At 42.0% G+C, this 12,275-nt stretch overlaps 1 protein-coding gene across 10 annotated transcripts in view; it reads right to left on the reverse strand.

The window, feature by feature from the left end:
• Positions 1-12,275, reverse strand: part of RGS7 (regulator of G protein signaling 7) — a 421,085-nt gene that overhangs the window by 121,921 nt on the left and 286,889 nt on the right. The window lies entirely within an intron of this gene.

Genomic DNA, 12,275 nt, shown 5'->3' on the forward strand with positions numbered 1-12,275 from the left:
ACAGCATTTTTTAAGATGAAACTCTATTCTTCAGATGGACCACTTTTATGCATGCTTTACTGTTATACTGTAGAATCACATCTTTAGTTATCCATGAAATCCGATGTATATTATTTTGATCATTTTATTCCCAATTCTGCACACCCATCTTAATAGAAGGCTCACGCCCAAAGAGTTTGTCTTCTCTACATACTTGCTGCAATTGAGCCAATTTTGAGTTACTTATCTTTCTCGGGCCTAACTTAAGGGAATGTGATCACACTGCACACTGTAAAAAAGCAGCTGAGTTCCACACACTTGCTTTAATGCCCTGTGTCCACACTGGCACTGCATCTAATCATTGGAGATACAAAGGTTTTTAAGGACCTATTCCATGCAACATGCCTTCACAGCCAACTGCGCAGTTCTATGATGGGTTTCATGGGCTATAATGATGGAACTTATCTGCCCTCTCTGAGGATCATGGGCAGAAATGATACAGCCCAAGAAATCCTTCAGTTCAACTTAACTGGCTCCTGGCAGGATTCAGATACTTTGCTGTCATCTTATGTTGGAAGGCGTGGTTCCTGTTCATCCCAATAACCTGGGCTGTCTCAATATATGTCTTAAAATATAAAGATTCTTCCGAACTGCGTTATCCAGCGCCACTTCCAACAGACAACTCTCCTTTGTCCTTACTAATTGGTTTAGCATTTAGCCCCACTGTTTAAAACAAAACAAAACAAAAAAAAACCAACCCTGCCCCTCAAACCATTATGGTTACCGATATAAGTACCTTCTGATGACTTGAGTTTGGGATCCTGTGACACTTTCTCAGGCACCCAGAAATATGAATCACCTTGTTATCTTCCTGCCTCAGTGAGGGAGATATTTGCTGGTGCCAAATTGGATGACAGCTCCCAGTCACCTCAGACTGTTAGCCACCCCAGACAAAACTTCTCAGGATTCTGTCTGCTCTTACTTTGTCTTGCAGGGTAACATTTGGTGCACCCCAGGTCCTGAGCATTTCCTTGGAGTATCCAACCTTTGTCACAGAAAGTATACACACCAGCTTGTTTCATTCAACTAAGAATTCACATTGTGCATAATATTACAGCACTGAGATCTACTTATGACAAAACAAAGAGGAGTTCATTAATGGAGTTTTAAGTGATACTGAGTAAGAATAGTAGAAACAGTATTGGTTACAAATTATACAAAAGTATAACAGGCTTTTAAGGCTCCAAACATAAGTTTAGCGAGCTACAATCCTTTGGCTAAAGTAGTTTGCTCACCCTTGAAGTTTTTCTGTAGAGCTTGCTGATTTTCAGTCAAATCAGGACCCAGATTTTCATGATTCTCCCACATCCTGTCAGGGGGTCCCTTCAGTAAATAGATAAACTGTCTTTTTGCTTCACCTTATATTTCCCTAAAACTCACTGTTATAACACCAGAGACTAAACAAACCCCTTTGACCTTGGTCTTCCATGCTGAGTTTACATTTCCCTCAAACCCCATCAACCTATTTTCCTGTTGCATTAATATGCAAATAGGGCTTCCTTTGTGTTGGCTTGTCCTGCTTACTTTACCTCAGAGATCTAGGCTGATAGGTAAATCAACATTCCTTCATCTGGGAAAATCTTATTTATTAACCCTGGCTGTTTAAATAATTTTTTTTTTTTTTACATACAGACAACGTCTTGCATGACACCCATACGTGCACCTTGCAATGCTTATGATGACCAATACAAATAATCTTTCATTTCATAGTTTATATTATATTCTTTATAGATAAAGACTATGACAGCGATGGATTAGGCATAGTGAGTTTATCAGGCCTGATAGGAGTTGCTGTTGTGACAGTGAACCCTTTATCAGTTGGCACTGAGGGGTTCATAAGGTCATAGATGCATTAACTAATAACGCTAGCTACAGGGAAAAAGCTTCAGCACCTGTCTCCTGCTGATTTACAAGGCTTGTAGAGAAGATATTAGAGTAAACCAATTGCCAGAGCTGGATTTTACAAGAAAAATGGGCCAAACAAAAAATGAAATGAAATAAAAATGAGCAGGGATACATCTGCTCCTTCAGCAGCAGAGAAGAAACTGTTTAAAAAAAACCCCACAGGTAAATTTCTTCTTTTAGCTAAGATTACTGAGGTCTTGTCTACACTTGAAATGCTGCACCACTACTGCTGTGCCACTGTAGCACTTCCGTGTAGACACGACCTATGCTGATGGGAGAACCCCTCTCATTGGTGCAGGTAATCCCACCTCCCCGAGAGGCGGTAGCTAAATCGACAGAAGAATTCTTCCGTCAACATAGTGCTGTCTATACTGGGGGTTAGGTCGGATTACCTACACCTCTCGGGGTATGGGTTTTTCACGTATTTAAGTTGAAAATTTTCTAGCATAGAGTAGGCCTCACTTAAAGAGAAGTATAGAAATTTTATATGCTTATCTGGATTTTTGGGAACTGATTCAGATTCTCCTAAAAATATAATGTAAACATGATTTACATATAATTCTGGCTAGATTACGTTTTTAACTAACAGTGAAATTTTGGGATTTCAGAGGAGACATCAAAAGAGTGACAGCCATATGTTGGGTGCAAAACCTATTTTGCTGTTGTAGGCCAAGATGACTAAGTTTGGGTAGCTATAATGCCAGGAGAATTTATTACACCAAGCCAGATGTTTCTACATGATTTGTTGGTTGAAGCAAGATTACCCTTAGTAAACATGGCTGCTGTCTAAAATTGTGTTACTTATGAGTGTCCTCAGAAAATGACTGCCCCTTGTACTTTCTGATACATTTGCCTTTATTTTTTCACTGAAAAAAATCACAATCATCATAAGCCTGACAGTAACAACAAACAACAACAAAATCCACTCATGCACTGCATTCTCAGAGACATCAGAGAGAGAGAGAAGGATGCTTCCTAGACATGAAAGAAATACAATTAAATGGGAATTTATGAACCAGAGAAATTTCAGGAATGAAATGGGAAATCCTGTGGAGAGGAATCTCAATCTTCAATCACATACCAGACTCATACAATCTTTGAAAAATACCAGTGATAGAATAAGAAGAAATGTTAAGAGGAGTTATACATTTTAGTTTACCAGTACTAATGTATATTTATACAAACACCCCATATGTAGAAGCAAATTCTGTCTTTTGTTGTGTAAGCAGAGTCAGGATGGGCTCCACCCTGACATCTGGTGGTGAGGTGTGGCAAGTTGTGGAAAAGAAGTTCAGGGGCTGATCTCATTTGCATAGGCACACCCACCCCACCTAGAATGAGGCCATAATTGCCCAAATGGTCACTTTGGCTGTTGTGGGATCCCCAGTGTCTCTGTTATTGGGGCGGGAAGAATAAATTGTTATTACCCTGATTATGGGAACTGTGCTTGGAACTGTACTTGGCCTTTTGTTACGATGGAGGGACTCACCATCAACTGAGTAGCACTCGCTAGGCAAGGGACATGGGTTCCAAAACTCTGTGAATTGAGAGAGACTTGAGACAGGTATTAGTACCTGGTGGTGTGGGCCCCTTTGTGAGGGCCTGAAGCACCCATTGCACCTCTGTCTCTCTCCACTGTGGAATGTCAGAGCTAATTTTGGGTCTATTAAGAGTCTTGCTACAGGTACTGTGCTGCATTCACTTTGGCCTTATGGTGCACCAGCACTAAGGCTCCCACTACTATGAGCTGAAATCACTGAGCGCTGAAATCACTGCGCACTGTGTCAAGTAGTGGGGAACCGGAAGATCTAGAGTACAGCGGTGCTGTTCGTGGATAGGCTGGCGGAGTGTTCGTGAGACGGCGAGGTGAGCAGAGCTGTTCGTGAGACGGCGAGCTGTGCAGAGCGGAGCCGGTCGTGGTGGAGCGGAGCTGTTCATGAGACAGCGGTGTGTTTGTGAGACGACGAGCAGAGCCGGTCGTGGTGGAGCAGAGCTGTTCATGAGACAGCAGTGTGTTCATGAGACGGCGAGCTGTGCAGAGCGGAGCGGGTCGTGGTGGAGCAGAGCCGTTCATGAGACAGCGTAGCAGAGCAGAGCCCTGTGGGGCAGTCAGCTTCAGGACATGTAAGGTGCCCCTTACCTCTTTCCCCCCCACACAGGCACATTTTAGCCAGACTGGGGAGTAACACTCTGCAGATGAACTTTTGAACTCTGGGGCTGGACTTTTTTGGATTTTGGGTGATTTGTGGATTGCTGGACTTAAGAGACGTTTGGGTTCTGGGACTCAAGAACCCGAGGGAAAGGATGTGGCCCAATTTGCTGGGGTGGGTCTTTGCTCATGGTTTGGTTAATGAACACTAGTTGTGGTGTTTCCCCAATTTAATGCTGATGTTGTTTACCTCATGTTATTAAAGATTCTCTACTACACCGAGACTCTGTGCTTGCGAAAGGGGAAGTATTGCCTCTTTGAGGCGCCCAGGGGGTGTGTAAGATTTTCCCAGGTCACTGGGTGGGGGCTCGAGCCAGTTTTGCATTTGCTTTGATGAGAGGGAGCCCCTGTGCACTGAACCCGGCCCTTGCTGCTATCAACGTGGCCTGGCAGAAGGGTTACAGTTGCATGTCTCCCATTAATCCCAACAGGAAGCCCATATGCATATGTAACATCCTGCACTCCTGAGTGGGTCATCAGCATCTGGGACCAAACCTGGGACCTCTGAATCTAAAAGCAGAAGTCTCTATTATCTGAGCAAAAAAGACCCAACATTCTTAGCCATGGCTGTAACAGGATTAACTAGTATATGGGGTATATATTATAATATCTAAAGGCACAATTTGGCCTATTTTTCTTTATTTTATTTGGATACCACAGTAAGGTGACACTTCACCACCACTAACAGTATTAAGGAGAGTCAGTCATGGAGCTCAGCATAAGTAGGCAGTTTCTATTCTCAAACACCTTGAAAGTTTTGTTTATTGTTACTTTCGAGTTTCTATTCATGTGAGATCACACCCAGAATTTCATTTAGACTTTACATGACCTCACAAGTTCAAAGCAAACTTACCCAGTTGGAGAGAGGGGTTTCACTTCAAACTTGGTCAAGATTCATTGAAAAGATTTGCAAATCTCAGAATCTCATTCTACAAACCTGGCTCAATTCAGGTAAGGACACATGAAATCAGATTAGTTTCCTGTAACTTCAGGTTTCATTAGGAGAGATTCATGGCTCATCTGCAGCCAGTTTATTTGATTTAGGTTTATTTAGTTAAATGGGTAGGTGGGACAGTTTTCATTGTGGTTTTATTTCAAGTTATTAAATCATATTTAATTGACACAAGGATGACAAACGTGTGTGAGACATTTTGCTACTCACTTGATCACATTTTTTCCTCCCCATAAAAGGTTAGTTTCCTTGTGTAACAAATTCTTGAATGAGCGATCCTAATTCACCTTCTAACTGCGCACAGCTATTTGGGTCAGCCTCCTAAATGCTATGTTTGAGATACATTGCTTAGGACTTGGCTCCACTTTTGAGTTGCAGGGCAATAAAGGAGCCCCGGGCGCACTAGCTCACTACCCGTCCACACTGGCAAGGCACGTAGAGTGCTCTGACTCCACGGCTACAGTGCTGCTGGTATTCCACCTGGTCAATGTGTGCTGCACCCCCGCTGGAGCGCCACGGCGCCAGTGTGAACAAGGTGTTGCATTACTGTGCTCTGATCAGCCTCCAGAAACGTCCCATAATCACCTTAAGTCAAGTGGCCACTCTTGTCATTGTTTTGGAATCGCTGCAGAAATGTGGATGGACCTTTGAAAGCTCCGTTTCTGACAGCTGGCTGCTTATCTGCTCCGAGACAAAGCAACCATTAGTGTGGAATGCTGTGTGTGTGAGAGTGGGAGGTGGGTGGGAAGGAGGGTCTGCTGCTGTCTGAACTTACAAGAGAGAATGCTGACATGCTTTCAGGCCCCCAAAACCCACCCTCTCTCCCCCCACATACACACAACACACTCCCTGTCATACCTCACCCCAACCCACCCCCATTTGAAAAGCACGTTGCAGTCACTTGCATGCTGGGATAGCTGCCCACAATGCATCACTCCCAATGCTGCTGCAAGTGCCACAAATGTGGCCACGCCAGTGCGCTTGAAGCTGTCAGTGTGGACAGACTGCAGCGCTTTCCCTACTGAGCACTCCGAAGGCTGGTTTAACTCAAAGCACTCTACATTGCAAGTATAGCCATGCCCTTAGCTACTTCTCCCGTTCCCTCATACATTAGTAACTGGGGGCGGGGAGAAATGACTTAAATCTGACCAAATTCTCACACTGTATTTCCGTAAACTGGAGAAAACTAATACTTTTAGCAAGTTTCAGAGTAGCAGCTGTGTTAGTCTGGATCCGCCAAAAGAAAAGGAGGACTTGTGGCACCTTAGAGACTAACAAATTTATCTGAGCATAAGCTTTCATGAGCTACACCTCACTTCATCGGATGCATTCATTTTCCACTGAATGTGTCCAATGAAGTGAGCTGTAGCTGACGAAAGCTTATGCTCAAATAAATTTGTTAGTCTCTAAGGTGCCACAAGTCCTCCTTTTCTTTTAGCAAGTGTTATCACTAAACCTTGGTAAAATTCCATAGTTCACAAGATATTGTCAAGCTCACCCCTAATCGTCACAGACTGGAGAAAATGGATGTACAGTATTTCTGTTTGGAAAAAATTGCTAGAATGCAGTTTCAAAAAACAAAATGTGGAATATTTATCCAGCTTTAGAGTCTATAAAAATTTAGATCTCAGTCCTGCAAGAGCATATGCATTCACTTAACTTTAAATATGTAAGTAGTTCCATTTACTTGAGTGGAACTAAGTTAAAGTTAAGCACGTGTATAAGTGTTTACGAGATTGGGACTTTGCTGTTTATAGAAGGGAGAGAGGAAAAAGATCCTAACCAAAATCTTCGATCTGAACACGCCCAAGAACTGTACGATTGGTTCTTGACTGCACTGGCTGCTGGTGAGAGAGATTTTAATGTGAAGAAAATAGAAGTAATGTAAACCAGATGTTCAACTCCTGTCTTCTCCTTGTTTATTCTACTGGATCACGGAACACAACTCACAAGGCTGCCAAGGGATGCATCCGATGAAGTGAGCTGTAGCTCACGAAAGCTTATGCTCAAATAAATTGGTTAGTCTCTAAGGTGCCACAAGTACTTTTTAAGGGATATCTAGTTACCAATCAGCTACATCTATCAAATACCAGGAAAGTAAACTGAAAGAAGAGGTGCTGAAAAATCATGATGCAAATATATTTCAAGAAATGTTTGGTTGTATAACTTTTTAAAGACAGATAACAAAATAGCTATTCCTGGGAATTGTACAGTTTAGGGCTCCTGTAGTGATAGTTTCAGCAGTTTCCATCTAGGTATGTATTCTTATGCCTATCATATTTAGTGACTTTTTATTTCTGTAAAATTGTCAGTAAATAGTTTTCACTGCATAGCATTCTAAATTGGGTCTTTGGGGAGGTTAAGCAAAGGGCTTGTAGCAGCTTGTGTGGCTGAAGTCTTCTTTTACAAATAGTGACCCCAAAAGATAGCCACATACTATTGTGGGCACAAGGATCATGATACACTCTGGAGCTCTTTTCATTACCACTGTCCCTGACATAGTTACTTTTCAACCATAAAGTGCCTTCAATCGAGAGATTTCAAAGTGCTTTAGAAATGTTGGTGAATTAAAAGACACGACCCCCACTGAGATGTAGGAATTGGTATGGCAAAAGGTGCTAATGGCTTGCACATTACAGTTCATTGATGCATATTGATGGATAAAACTCCATAGAGTTAAAGATGCCATATATATTTTGTAAATATACAAGTTACACTAAGAAAATATTTGACTCTATGTTACCATTTTCTACACCAAAACGGAAACTGTCAAGACACCCAAATCTGCTATCACTCAGTAAAGGTTCAATAATAGCATCACTGTTTTATACACTGGGATAATGAGACACAGAGATGATAAGTGACTTCCCAAGCTTACCAAAGAGATCAACGGCAGAAACAGGAAAATAACTCACATCTTGGGAGTCTCAGCTTGTCTACACTTATAGCTCTGCTGCAGCACTATCCACGCAGCTCTTCCGTCAATGTTAGGTACTCCACAATCTCGTAGCACTGTTTACACCAGAGTTTAGGTCAGTATAACTACATCACTCAGGGGTGTAGATTTTTCCACACCCCTGAATGATGTTGTTATAGCCACATAAATTGGCAGTGTAGACCAAGCTTTAATTCTGAGCTCTGAACAAGTCCATCCATCCTCTCTGTTGTATCTTTCAAAGAATTAAAAAGACTTTAGTCTCTAGTGGTCTCTAGTGGACTCATCAGTGGTCCATCTGGTAACTTTCACAGCACTAATTACCACGTTAAAAAATAAAATGGCAGAGGATAGATTTTCCACATTAAAACTAATTGGCACCATCACTGAAGAGTCAACACTCCTAAAATGGTCAATTTTGCAAACAAATGCCAAAGGGAGCCCTGGAGCACCCGTGGAGTCAGCGCCTAAGGCGCCACTTTTGGCCGGTTACATTTAGAAGCCCGTTTGGAACCGGTTGTCCCTCACGGAACAACCGGTTCTAAAAGGGCTTCTAAATTTAACAACCGGTTCTAGTGAACTGGTGTGAACTGGCTCCAGCTCACCACTGCCATTACTCCTTGTTCTGTTATCTGCTACCACTCAGAACAGTCTAGATCCATCCTCTTTGGAACCCCCTTTCAGGTAGTTGAAAGCAGCTATCAAATCCCCCCTCATTCTTCTCTTCTGCAGACTAAACAATCCCAGTTCCCTCAGCCTCTTCTCATAAGTTATATGCTCCAGTCCCTTCATCATTTTTCTTGCCCTCCACTGGATGCTTTCCAATTTTTCCACATCCTTCTTGTAGTGTGGAGCCCAAAAGTGGACACAGTACTCCAGATGAGGCCTCACCAATGTCGAATAGAGGGGAACGGTCACGTCCCTCAATCTGCTGGCAGTGCCCCCACTTATACAGCCCAAAATGCCATTGACCTTCTTGGGAACAAGGGCACACTGTTGACTCGTATCCAGCTTCTCGTCCACTGTAACCCCTAGGTCCTTTTCTGCAGAACTGCTGCCTAGCCATTCGGTCCCTAGTCTGTAGTGGTGCCTGGGATTCTTCTGTCCTAAGTGCAGGACTCTGCACTTGTCCTTGTTGAACCTCATCAGATTTCTTTTGGCCCAATCCTCTGATTTGTTTAGGTCCCTCTGTATCCTATCCCTACCCTTCAGAGTATCTACCACTCCTCCCAGTTTAGTGTCATCTGCAAACTTGCTGAGGGTGCAGTCCACGCCATCCTCCAGATCATTAATGAAGATATTGAACAAAACTGGCCCCAGGACCGACCCTTGGAGCACTCTGCTTGATACCGGCTGCCAACTAGACATGGAGCCATTGATCACTACCCGTTGAGCCCGATGATCTAGCCAGCTTTCTATCCACCTTATAGTCCATTCATCCAGCCCATACTCCACAGGACTCTGCCAGTCTAAATCTCGCTTGGAGGTAACAACCAGTGATCCCCAGTTCCCAAGTTCCCCAGAGACGTGTCTCTGCAGTCTCTAGACCCTCTCACTCGACACTGACAGAAATTATTAAGCTTGCTGTCTGCAAAGAGACAGTGCACACCCCAGCCTGTTAGGTTCACTAAGGAGTCACTCTTCACTTCAATGTAACGGCACTGAGATGGTTTATAGTATACCTAAGAATAACTTTATTAATAAAAACCAGAGATTTGAATGATACCAAGCAAGGATAAAGGAGATAGAAAAGGGTTACAGACAAAACAAAAACAACATCCTTTCTAGTGCCTAAAATTTAATTCTAACAAGCTATGTCATTGACCAGCATCCTCACATCCAATTAACAAGCATCTCCAGCCCTTCCTGGTAGGAGGATCTGATGTTCCCAGAATCAGAGGGTGTTGTCCTCAAGAGCCAGGAAGACTTTCTGTCCCCTGGTGTGCTCACTACACTATTTCCTCCGCTGCTTGTTAGCGTGATTGCTTTGTTTACATGATATGTAAATATACTTTCATAGCCATCTGTTTGTAATCAAGCCGGTCACAGAGATAAAGCCACAGTCCTTTGTCTATGGCAGGCTTGACTTATGCACGGCTTCCCGAACACATTTTAGGAACATATTTTCAGCACACATACATAACTCTTTATACACACGCCGTACATAACACACAGTGCTATTCCTAACCAGCGTGTCACTAATTTCATATGATACTTTACTAAATACACTTTTATAATATGATAATATTGTATACAATCACTTGATTCAATTGCATATTTTGGGGTTCAGACCCCCTGTTTCTCCACTGGGGTATCTGGAGCCTGATTGTCATAAAACCCTGATAGGACATTATCCAAATTCAGCCACTCCAGTGTTTTGTGTTAAGTGTTTTTGTAATTATTATTATTTTATTGCGTATTAACAAAGGGAACCATGTTTCACCTTTGGTTTAATCTTTTTTCATTTGGAAGCGTCTCTCTGTTGATGAGAGAACTGACTGACAATTGATCCCAGTATTGTAGTTCAAGGGCAAGTCAGTTACTGCTAATATAACAAATCACCATAGTCTGACAATTGGGAGTCTCATCCCAGCCAAACAGTAAGACAGACACAGACTCAAATCATAATACAAATGGGCTGCTGAACATTTTTGTATCTGACAAACAAGGCAAAGAGAACAGAAGTAACAGTAGCTCAAAGTCAGGTCTCAAGAGCTCACATTTTACTATCTGCATTGAGCATGATCAACACAATTAGGCATGCGAGCACTCTTTGTATTGTCAGTGTTAGCTGGTTGCTGGAATAGGTAAAGTTATGTTAACCTGGAAGTGATTAGTAACCCTCCTCTTTTTTGAGACAGTTCTGGTAGGTTCACAGTTGGTTCCTTTAAAGCATCTATCTTAGGTACTTCACATGGACCCCATTGCCATAGTATCTGAGTGCCTGACAATTTTTAATATACCGATTGGAGCTGGGGAGGAACTGGATTTTCCCTCATGGGAAATTCCATGATTGGGCAGGTGTGGGTGGGAGAGGGGAGGAGAGTGTCATTCTAAAATGGAACAAAGCCAAAATATTTTTAAAATTTCCTGTTAAACCAATTTCTGGAAGGAAAATGTTTCAGGTCAATCAAAATATTTTGTTTCAATAAAATCAAAATGTTTCATTCTGACTTTGAGTTTTTAAAAATGTTATATAATACAAACATTTAAACATTGAAACAAAATTTCATTTCGAAATGGAAAAATTGAAACGTTCCATTCTGAAAAGTTTGAAATGAAACCTTATCAGCATGCACCATTCTGTTTCCCCACCCCATCCCTCTTGTGCAATTTTGTCAAAATGTCCATTAAATGTTTTGCTTTTGACTAATTTCCTGCTGTAAAAGCATTTCCCCAGAAAATTTCTGACCAGCACTAGAATTTATCCTCACAAAACCCCTCTGAATAGGGACATACCAGATAGGGAACATAGGGACTAAGTGACTTGCACAAAGTCACGGACAGAGGAAAGAATTGAACCTGGGTCTCCCAAGTCCTAATCTAAGCACCATAAAAACTGGATCATCTCTCCTCACTGCATTTGGTGGGCTGCATGGATTGTATCTTTCTGTTCAGTCTTTCCACGTAAGAGACCCATAAAAATATCTGGAAATTGAAAATACAATACTGCACTGGATAACAGTGCAATAATAATAAAAAAGACTGAATAAACATCAAACAAATGTAATTTTTAACCTACTGACTACTTCAGTATGAAATAGATGAGAATTTTTTAATTTAATTTATTTAACAACTGGCTAGATGCCATTTAACATGGGGTTGGGTGAATGTGTACTCATGGAACTGAATTGATACGACTATTTCCCCAGTTAAAGCAATAGTCATTCCTATTCTTTACCATTAAGCTAATCTGATTTTCCAGAAGTTACACTAATAAATTGTTGCATCCGATGAAGTGAGCTGTAGCTCACGAAAGCTTATGCTCAGATAAATGTGTTAGTCTCTAAGGTGCCACAAGTACTCCTTTTCTTTTTGCGGATACAGACTAAGACAGCTGCTGCTCTGAAACTAATAAAGTGTTGCATCCCCGGTAATGGTTCTTAAGGCAGGTCTGCAGGATTGAATGCTGTACGCTTTGCTAGTAAAATTGAATCCCCGAGAATCCATGGATCAAATTCTGTCCAGTTATTAGCTGGCATCCCTACAGGGCCAGAGAACAGAACAAGACCTTA

The sequence above is a fragment of the Caretta caretta genome, chromosome 3, assembly GCF_965140235.1.
Source record: "Caretta caretta isolate rCarCar2 chromosome 3, rCarCar1.hap1, whole genome shotgun sequence".
Lineage (NCBI taxonomy): Eukaryota > Metazoa > Chordata > Testudines > Cheloniidae > Caretta > Caretta caretta.